Below are 11,584 nucleotides of genomic sequence, written 5' to 3'. Positions count from 1 at the left end.
GGAGAGAGGAGGGGAATTAAACAAACATTGCGTTAATTTGGTGTGGGGTACAACCAGGGAGGTTGCAAAACGGAATTTGTTGTTTAAAAGTAGGGAATATGGATGCCTGGGAGCCGTAGACCTGGGCATTAAACTACAAATTACCTTTGTAAAAAACATCTCCGCTGCAATACACAGGAAAGCACCTTGGGTTGAGGAGGGAAGAATGGGATGGAACAAAAGAAGAGGCCGCGCTAGAAACGGACCCTACTATGGTGACTTCACAACGGAACTTCAGCATTTTTTAAATAGTAAACGATTTTAAATATGGAGGTAATATAATGTACAAAAACCTCACACCTGTCGAAGGCAACAAAGTTTTAAAATTAATCAAATTAAACAATTATCGGAGAGCATGAGAGACGTGAGGTGGGTGATATCTGTTAACAGACTTGCGGTCAGAGCTGTGGTCTAATGGAGCTGTTATGTCAAAACTAAAACATGCCCCATGATTAACTGTGAGGAAGACGAGACCTTACAGCACCTCCTCATGGACTGCTACAGAGCCGAGGAGGTGTGGTCGCTCCTGCGGGGCATCGGTTTAGTATTCAATGTAAGATATGCCTCCATTATGTTTTGTATTCTGGATGAGGGGATGGGCATAAAGCAAAGGGAACTTTTTCAGATGGTAATTTGTATCGCATGCATGAAAATATGGAAGACAAGGTGTAAAATGATACTGAATCAGAGAGTAATAGGCAGTGACACCATCGTGAAACAGATACTTACTGGACTAAGGAGAAGAAAGACCCTGGACAAATCCCAGACTCAGCCATGGGGCATCTTGAGTCTGTGACCTAACTGAGCCGCATAAAATAAAACGTGCTCTCCTTATATTATTTATATTATTTATACTTAGTGTGTATTATTAATGTAACTTGAATATAATGTACTGCCCTAATAATTTAAAATAAAGTTACAAAATAATAATAATAATAATAAAGAGAGAGGAGGGGAAGCAGCAGGCAGTTAGAGAAATGAGAACTCCTCTCCTCTGAGTGGTCATTTTTAAAGAGACGTCCATTAATGATGACAGGAAGCACAGTAGCACTCTGTCTGATGGACAGATGTGTTCATGACGACTTATATATTTACTTTGAATTCATTCAGAGTGCGGTATAATGAGACAATAACAGGCTACAGATGCGAACACACACACAGAAATATATGTATATACATATATACGTTTCAAAGTATGAGAGCACTCTCATAACGTAACACAATCAGAGACTGGATATATCCCCCCCTCTCTCTGGTCGCTGAAATGGGGAATTTAAATTACGGGCCAAAAGTTGTATTTACAAGTATTAAAAGTAAGCAGAGGACACCAAACCAACTGAGACCCGTCTGTCCGCGGCATCTACGCACTGTACAAAACACACACCTACACACTGTACCACGGGCCCGGCGCCACGAGGGGGCAAAAGGGGGCATTGCCCCCTCAGTTGTATTATTTGCCCCCTCACTTTGAGCATCATTCATCCATCAAAAAGTACAATAAATGTCACAATTATTAAATAACTTTAAATAATTTTTTTCCACAATACACGTTACTATGTTTAGATCAGATATGTGGGCAGGCAGTCAAGCAACGTGTAAAAAAGCCTCAACCCCAAGTGAGCTAGTCTTAATGTTAGCGTGTGTGCTTAGCTGTAAACACAGTCGGATGGGTGACCAAAACGTCCCCGTTTCCGGGCAGAGTCCCCGTTTTCGGTGGCTGGTACCCGGTTGAAACTCCCGAAAATGTTCCCGTTTTTGAACGTGCGTTAAAAAAAATAGAGCAAGGTGAAATCAAATGTTACATGTCAGTAAAAACAGAGTAACAGTGTTGTGCCTGTTTGTAGCGTTAGCGTATTTCTTCTACTACTACTACTTCTTCTTCTTCTTCTTCTTCTTTTGTCTTTATTGGCGAATCGCTTCCCCTTGGAGCATATATCGCCACCTACTGTTGATTTATTAAATGTTCATATTAAATCCTTGTCCTCAGACCAGTGTTTTTGAGGAACTTGAAGATCAGCTTGTTTGCTTAATTTCTTGATTTACTTTCGTATATTGACTTGAAATCCATGTTGTTTGACATCAACAAAAAATAAGACAAACAACTACAGATAGCACCACACGTGATGGTTACTTGTTATTATTTAGGGCTGTATGGATCTGGGGCCGTATTCACAAAGCATTTTATCTTACCGCTAGGAGTGCTCCTAACTCGCGGTAAAACATTTTACGTAGGAGTTTTTTCTTAAAAGTTATTCACAAAGCCGCTGAGACCTACTCATACTAAGGATAAATCACTAAGAGTGAACTAAGAGTGACGCGCCGTTGCTATGGATGACGTCGATTCTCGTGCATGAGTTTAGAAGCGGTCAGTACGGTGATTGGTTGTTCAGAGTAGGCGGTCTCGGTGAAACTCATCCGAAACATCCCACAAACGAGCCCACTAAATCACAGAAAAACAAGGAAATAGCCTAGGCTAGAAATGTATTCCTATCAAATAGTTATGGACAGTGCAGTTAGCAGAATACACGCATGATGACAAGTTTGTGCAGACCACGATAATGACGTTGTATATGCACGTTAAAGAGAGAGAGCAAACAATAAAAATACGTAAATTGCATTAAATCGAGGAGGCAATTAAAAGCACCCTGCAAACTATTATCCAATGAGCATATTTCCAGCACTTAAACACTTTCAATAACAGCCCATACCGCCGTTCAAGTCCCCCTATCATGATGAATGAAAACAATCTGCGTGTTGATGGAATGTACTTTCTTTCTATTGACGAACACGTCCTCATCTTTTGATGGCGCAATTATTTGTATGTGCGTCAATAGCACCGACCACACCGGGCATACCTGCATTGCCATGAAGTTGGCTTTGATCCTGTGTAGTTGTTGATTGTCCAAAGGAAACCGGATAAACTGTTGGATGATATGTGGTCTAGAGAGCGCGTTGATGGTTTGGTTTATGGCACAGCTGACTGATGGTTGCGATATTCCTAAATCGTCGGCATTGCAAAGTTGCATTTTCCCTGTTGCTAAATATCGTAGTGTTGCCAAACATTTTATTTCCGGACTAATCGGGTTATTCCTGTTAGGATGTTATTGCATCCCGCACTAATTCCACAACAAGTTTGATACCCTCACGATTTAGCCTATATCTCTTGATCAATTCACAGTCTTCCATTGTCTCCAAAACATTTCGTCTCTCAGCCATTTTCAGATTCTTTTTGAATAGGTCTTACTGAGTTAGGAGTCCTCTCGAGGACTTTTAAGCTCTCCCAGACTTAGGTGCTACTTTTAGGCCTAAAATACTTTGTGAATTGCTCTTAGTGAATAAAATTAGGAGTCCTAAATTTAAGACTGACACGCCCATTATGCTTAGGAGTTTCTCCTAAATTCGCCAGTTAGGAGCTACTTTTAGCCCTAAGATCCTTTGTGAATACGGCCCCAGGTGTTTGCCAAAGCGAGCCGTTTTACTATAATAATAATATGTTATGTATTATATCAACCATATTGGTACAATGAGCGACATCTCGTGACGGATTTTGGAACATTGATTTGATTTTTCTCATGGCAGTTAGACTCTAGAGACAAACCAGGGGACTTTATTTTTATTTTTAATCTGTGTCTGTCCATTTGGTGTAGTATTTGAACCAATATTACATTTGGTTTATATATTAGTCACTTTCTTATGAAATGCCAGGTTTTAGGCCTTGATTTGAACATTCAATCCTGAAAATAAAAAATCAACCAGATTAATGTTTATTTAATCCTGACTTGACTAGAGGTAAGTAAATCTGTATAGGAAGACGAGTTAAGGGATAGAGGAGAAAAAGTTATGGTATAATTACAGAGCCTGTCCATTTATAAATTGAGGAAATCAATGTTAGTCTGTTAAACAAAGTTCGACCATCTAATAATGTACTATCTAATATTAAAGATCAGAGGAAAAGAACAGAACGACAGAGGTAAATCCAGCAAAAAAAACAAATAAAGAAGCAAAGAGATTGTAGAGCAGTGAGACGGAAAAAAGCTTGGTGTGTCAATTCATTACATTGCCAGTATTTTTCGTTGTTGTGAAAAAAAAATCGCCCCCTCTGATTTTTTAACAGCCCCCTCAGTCATTTCATCCTGGAGCCGGGCCTGCTGTACCACCTACACACTGTACCACACACACACCTACACACTGTACCACACACACCTACAGCTCCTAAAGCATAATCAGGCTACAGCCGTTGTGTATTTTATTATGTGAAGCACTAAATGGTCTTAGAAAAATATCGACTCTTTGTTTGTAGATATCTACTAAACTAAAGCATACAAATACAGAAAGTAATGTAGGCCTGTTATACTGAGTGATATATATTTTACACACTGCTCTGCTTTCTACACGGCCCTCACAGCTGTTTTCTCTGGAAACATCGCGACGCGATGAAAGCAGTTTCTAAAATAATATCCAGGGAATGCATGCAGAGCTGTTATTGGCTGAGATAAGTCCGGCCGTGCGTCACGACTCTTTGGTTGCGTTCGGATAGTTTAAAAATCAGCTCCTAAGTTCTAACCCTATCTCCTATTCCTTGACCTCTGAGTGAAACGTCACGGGGTTAAGGGATAGTGGATAGGAGAATTCAAAAGGATTTAGGAGAAGAGACTGCGGTACTTTAGAGAAACCGAATGCACTTTCACTATCCGACGTGTTTATGATGCGCCAGCGGACGTCATTTTGTGCGTCTGCTGCTGTGGGGAAACTACAGTTTTCTATACAACGGACTACAACATGGATGTATAATAAGAACGACGGACTCATCTAGAGACTGCACCGTGCTCTGATGCTGTTGCTTTATGCTTTATGAACAACAGAGAAACATATTCTTCATGACCAAAGTTGGAATTGAAATAAAAAAGTGAAACTTATGCTATTCACCCTCTCCCTCCAGTCCACATTAATACAAATTATCCCAATACGTATGATTGTATGAACTATGAAAATATCTTAAAATCAATACAAATGTATTTATTATAAAAGTTAGTCTTTAACACCTATATCACCATTCAAACATCTTTTAAAAGTTGAACAAACCCGACACAGCTCAGTGAAATGTTGACTTTATTGGATCATTTCAGTAAAAACTAACATTCATATTTCTCTTTTTGATTATAATACTGATGAACGTTAAAAAAAAAGCACTTTGGCAACTTACCACATACGTTTTAAAATGCTTAATAAGCACATTAACTTTCATGATATAATTTCTCCGTCATAATCGTTTGTGTCCGTGAACGGCCGACTGTTGTGTGACGTCAAATGCTGCGGCTGCAAGGCATTGTGGGGCAGCATTTTCTCCTCTCCTTTCGGTTAGGGAGGTCCAGTGGTTCCTAAGCTAAAGGAGGTTATAAAGGAAGTTTGAAACCTCCTTTCTTATCATTCTAGAGAATTCGAACGGCATTACATTACATTACATTGCATTTAGCTGACGCTTTTATCCAAAGCGACTTACAATAAGTGCGTTCGACCAACAAAGTACAAACTTGAAGAAAACAGAATCATATACAGTTGCAAGAAAAAGTATGTGAAACCTTTGGAACTACCTGGATTTCTGCATAAATTGGTCATAAAATGTGTTCTGATCTTCATCTAAGTCACAACAATAGACAAACACAGTCTGCTTAAGCTAAAACCCAACAAACAATTATATGTTTTTATGTTTTTATTGAACACACCATGTAAACATTCACAGTGCAGGGTGGAAAAAGTATGTGAACCCTTGCATTTAATAACTGGTTGACCCTCCTTTGGCAGCAATAACCTCAACCAAACGTTTCCTATAGTTGCATATCAGACCTGCACAACGGTCAGGAGGAATTTTGGACCATTCCTCTTTACAAAACTGTTTCAGTTCAGCAATATTCTTGGGATGTCTGGTGTGAATCGCTCTCTTGAGGTCATGCCACAGCATCTCAATTGAGTTGAGGTCAGGACTCACTCACTCCAGAAGGCCTATTTTCTTCTGTTGAAGCCATTCTGTTGTTGATTTACTTCTGTGCTTTGGGTCGTTGTCCTGTTGCATCACCCATCTTCTGTTGAGCTTCAATTTGTGGACAGATGGCCTTAAGTTCTCCAGCAAAATGTCTTAATAAACTTGAGAATTCATTTTTCCGTCGATGATGGCAATCTGTCCAGGCCCTGAGGCAGCAAAGCAGCCCTAAACCATGATGCTCCCTCCACCATACTTCACAGTTGGGATGAGGTTTTGATGTTGGTGTGCTGTGCCTTTTTTTCTCCACACATAGCGTTGTGTGTTCCTTCCAAACAACTCAACTTTGGTTTCATCTGTCCACAGAATATTTTGCCAGTAGTGCTGTGGAACATCCAGGTGCTCTTTTGCAAACTTCAAACGTGCAGCAATGTCTTTTCTGGACAGCAGTGGCTTCCTCCATTTTATGACCAACTTATGCAGAAATCCAGGTAATTCCAAAGGGTTCACATACTTTTTCTTGCAACTGTAAGTACATCAGGTTTCATAGAGCTAAAACATTTCAAGTGCTATTCAACTGGCTTTAGATAAACCAGACCTTTATTAGTATATAAGTGCTTTGTTAGTAATTTTATCGCTCGAAGTGGAGTCGAAACTTATCATCGCTGAAATTCATTTCCGGGTCACTACCGGAGGACCGAGGAGTCGAGGAGGGGACATTTGAGTATTGAGAAGCCTCTTAACTCACCTTGTGTGTTGACCTTTGATCCTTAAAGAAAAGATGTCAGGGTCTGTTTATTTTTCTGTTGATCACCAGAGCCTGGATGACAAACTAGCCTAACTGTGAGACACTTGGTGGTTGAAATACTATTAATTAAATACTGCAGTACTATTTCATATTTTCTCTTAGAGAAGAAATATTGTACTTTTTACTTTACTAAATGTATCCAATAACTTCTGCTGCCTTTTTCTGAATTATATTAATGATATAATCATCAAATGAAACTATGATGTAATATTCTAGGTGAAGATACTTTATTCACCGTTCTAGAGAGATATTAAAAAGTAGATAGCTCCACTTTTATTAGATGCAACATTAAATGCATGATTTTATCAAATAATGAAATATGACGTACGTAATTGTAACATTATTCTATAATTGACAATTCTGCATAATGAGACCTTTTACATTTGGAACTACATGTTTTTATGGTAACACTTTTTAAAATATTTTAAATGCAGGATTTTTCCTACCCTGTATTTCTTCAACCTATGTTACTGATCTGAGTACTTGTACCTTGTGTACTGGTTTTTATTCCTGTTTCCCGGTTTGTGCATGTTCAGTTTTTCCTTGTTTTCTTGGTTATCGGATTGTTTATGGATTAAAGTTCGCTTTTTTTAAAACTTCGTGACCTTTTGTTTTGTACTGCGTTTGGGTCCTTCCTTCCTACTAACACCCTTACAAATGTTCGTTTTCCTTGCATAGCTTCATGATGAGCGAAAAAGTAAAGAATCAAAGAGAAGTCCTTATGAACTGAAACACGTTTTCATGTATAAATGTAATTAGTCTTGGGGTTCCTCAGCTAACCATACTCGGCCCACTACTCTTTCTCTTGTATATGAATACATATTTGACTCTTATCAGTGTTCTCTACTGTTTGCCAACAAAGGAGAAATATTATTTTTATTTCACGCAATGATGCCTGTTAATGTATGTATCAATACAATTGTACCTACACGGAAGATTTCAGCAATATACAGGTGCATGAAATTATGTCATTATATAATCAGAATGATGAAGTGAAAACACATTTTTGTGAATGACTTCTTCAGTGTAAATCCAGCTACACATTGTTCTCAGAAATGCTGATGTCAAGTTTTCTGTTGTAAACGGATGAGGAAGGAAAGTCCCATCATGTTAACTCAATCTCAGCTCTCACAATACACTACTAATGTACTACTAATAATGCATACACTTCCAATATTAACTGAAGTGCTACAGATTCATGTATTTCTATTGCTGCTGAAATATTATCACCTACAATGTACTGTTCTAATACCATGGCTACTAAAGCTCAGTGGAGGAAAAAGTATTAAAATAATCGACTTCAGTAAAAGTAGCGATATCAAAGTATAAAACTACCGTACTTCATTTCAAGTCTTGTATTCCAATCCTCATCAATGTAAGAACAAACAACACATTGTTCTTAAAGTACAAGGGCCGTGGCTACTGTCAGTGCTTTACTTTATTTTATTTTATTAGTGATGCATTAACCTGCATCTAGTATTTGAATGTTGCCGTTCATCCTAATTTTAAAAATTCTACCATTATGCTTACGATTTAGTACTGCTATGATGTACAGCATATATTACTTAAACATGCTTGATTTTTGAATGTGTGCATTAATGTCCCACAATGCAATGCCTAAACGAGTCAGAAAGATCTGGGATTTAGAAAAGAGTAAAGGACTAATCTTTGGAACGATCATTTTGATTGAATGTTCTTCAGCATTTCACTTCTGAAAGGTATACTGAAGTATGGAGTCAATGTTCAGTTCCCCACTGCCATTCAACATGCATTTCATTGCAGTGTTTAAATTTGTGATTTTATTACAATTTTAAAAAATGCTGTTACGTTTTTTATCTGGGATACCAAGACATATTTGTGCAGCAATTAACAGAGATTTAAAGTATATTAAAGTGTGAGCTTGCAGATAAAAGTCCTTCCATTAAATGGCAGTTATATCCAGAGAAATCTAAAGGGAAAGCCACAATCAAAAGCCCTATCCATATTCTGTGTAAAACTTTTTGAAGAATTGTTTTACATGTAATTATTGACGTCACATTTCCTCTGTAGTGCAAAAAACAGATGTTGAGAGCTGTAACAGAAAAAAAGAACCAGTTTTTTTTTCTTTCTGAGAACCAATTGCTTTCTCAGAACACGACTCAACTGTTGGAGGCAGGAGTTGTATAAATACAGTGAGCACAGAGCAGGTTTCTATCACACTTCAAACCTTGAAGATTACAAGCTTTCATCCCAACAGAAGCTCTGACATCTCTGAACTATGAAGACTCTGGTGACTCTCGTACTTCTGATCTGCGTCCTGCGTCACTGCACTGCCGGTCAGTATCTTTGCTGGATTTCTCTGTGAGCTGTCAATGTAAACTGTGTTTGGTATTAAGTGTGTGTTTGTTTTTGTTCACAGCTCCGGTCGGACCATCAGCACCACAGGATGGATGTTGTAATGGCTTCAATACAACAAAAATTCCCAGAAAAAGGGTGATACACGTGGCGAAGACCCCGAGTGGCTGTGAATCCCAAGCAATTGTGTAAGTTTATACACGTGTGCATGTTAATCTAATACACCCCGTGTGTTTCTTAGTTTACGTAAATGCAGCAATAATACAAGGTATAAATATTACATTATTAAAAAATGTTTTGGGTGAAATATAAAGTAATAATTAAGGAAACTAATAATAAAAGCAACGTAGAGTAACAGTACCTCATATTGTAGCAATTACACACCTTAAATAATTATTTTATTAATGAATGATTACTTGTTAATGGTAAATGGACTACATGTTCATACTATAATCTTGAATCTATGTTTCTAGTCTTAAGGCTTACTGAATGCTTGTTCAACGCTCTGCATTATTCACACATTTAAAAACACAACAGTGGTGACAGGACATACAGTGCCAGCTGCTTATCAAGGAACAAAAGCAATAAACTGTCAAGTAAATAGTTTGAAAATAAAGGATTGAATAAAAGATCACAGGCAAACCCCTGTGTTCTTTTATTAGAACCAAAAACCTCCACCAGAGAGAGCTGTTTAGTTAACCAGCATGTAAACTGTCAATGTCTGGTACTTAAAAATAGTATAATTTCTACTGATCTTTATACTTTTTTCTGCTACTTTATTTTGAAACCTTACTACAATTTGGGGAAATATTTTGCTTTTTAAAGCTATGATTACTTAGTTGCTTACTTTGGTTGAGATTTGATTCAGGTTTAAAATACAGTACATGTGCATGTATGTGATATGTAGTTAACAAAATATGATTGACATTTTACAGATTAAATTACACAAGGTGAAAGAATTACGTGAAATGGATCTTACACATTTATGCATAAGTAATGCAAAAATAATAATAATTCTAGTGATTGTTATTAAAGGTAGTTAAACATTCACAACTCAACATTATGAGCCTTTTGAGATGATTTAGTTCTGTTAAAAACAAACAATACCCTATTATACTGATGCAGGTTTTAGGCTGCTTTGCATTAATGACACTTTGTTTTCTTGTGTTTCTAACAATATGCAATTGTTTTCTTACAGAATCACAACATGTCTGAAGAAGTTTTGTATTGATCCTAACCTGCAATTCGCAAAGAAACAATTGGCACTTTTCGAGGAGTCACCATCCAAACATGGTTTCAATCTCAAACCATGTGAATAGAAGAATAAAACTCACATTGTGAGCCAGAGTGTCTTTTAAGATAAGACAATATCAACTACTCCTGCATGTTACTGAATTAATATTAAGATTTATGAGTTCTCATTTGTGTGTATGACTTGTCCTAAATTAATATTTGGAACACATTGTAAATGTATTTTGCTACACATTAACTGTCCCTTTTAGAATAAAATATTATTTTTGTATTTAATGTTATGATGTTATGCTGTCTTTATTTTGGAGGCCATTGGTTTAAAGCGAGACACAGAGTAACCTTCACTCTGCTCACTAAAGCTGTTTTATATTCATGCAACATAGCTATATACTGTATATAGTTTCAAATGGGGGAACAAACACTGCAGCTTCTGTGTTGAAAGTTATTTAATATATGCTGTGGAGTTACTTTACATCACTGTTAAGTAACACTACTACATACATTTAATACCTAGATTTGGATTATTGATAACAAAAAATAATCAACAAATATATGACTATGCATTATCGATTAAACTTCCCAGGAGTATTTTTGTTAACTCAAGTGCGCTCCACCTTTACCCGCTGCTCATTAAAGTGATGAACACATTAACACATCACTTGTTTTAATCCAATAATATAAACTAAGGTATTGAATCATGCAAAGCTTTACTTGTGTATCTCTACACTGTGATATTGCCTCTTTTTAATTCAGTAAAAAGTCTGATCACATTTTCATCCACAACTGGGAATCAGGCTCTGTGTTTTGGTTGCCATGCAAATAAATGTGTGCAAATGTTTGGGAATTTCCATAATTATGTAAATGTTGAATGTAAGTCAACTTCTGTGTTGAGCTCCAGAAGAAAACCTGTTGAGGCAGAAAAACAACAGTATTTAGACAGCTGATTTCTGTCATTTAAAAAAAGATTCCTTTAAAAACCATCTTACAATGATAATATCAAATAGTTGTTTCTCTAACAATATTTGATGTGAATTATAAATGTGCACACCAGTATCGATTTTTTAAAGCTTTCAGCAATACATGTGTTGGTCTTTTAGCTGTATTAATTAGCTTTGATGGGCTTTACAGAGGGGAGGTTTGAGCTAAATGCTAACGTTAGCAAGCTAACATGCTCA

The 11,584-nt window shown here is 37.1% G+C and overlaps 1 long non-coding RNA gene across 1 annotated transcript; it reads left to right on the top strand.

Moving 5' to 3' along the window:
- Nucleotides 1–436: 436 nt before the first annotated feature.
- Nucleotides 437–10,685, top strand: LOC307028717. The gene is made up of 3 exons (XR_013805082.1): nucleotides 437–9,139; nucleotides 9,223–9,346; nucleotides 10,357–10,685. It is a non-coding gene; the product is annotated as an uncharacterized lncRNA (long non-coding RNA).
- The last annotated feature ends 899 nt before the right edge of the window (nucleotides 10,686–11,584 follow it).

The sequence above is a fragment of the Notothenia rossii genome, assembly GCF_949606895.1.
Source record: "Notothenia rossii genome assembly, chromosome: 2".
Lineage (NCBI taxonomy): Eukaryota > Metazoa > Chordata > Actinopteri > Perciformes > Nototheniidae > Notothenia > Notothenia rossii.
Note: the sequence above shows the minus strand (reverse complement) of the source record. Positions and strands in the feature narration are given on the sequence as shown.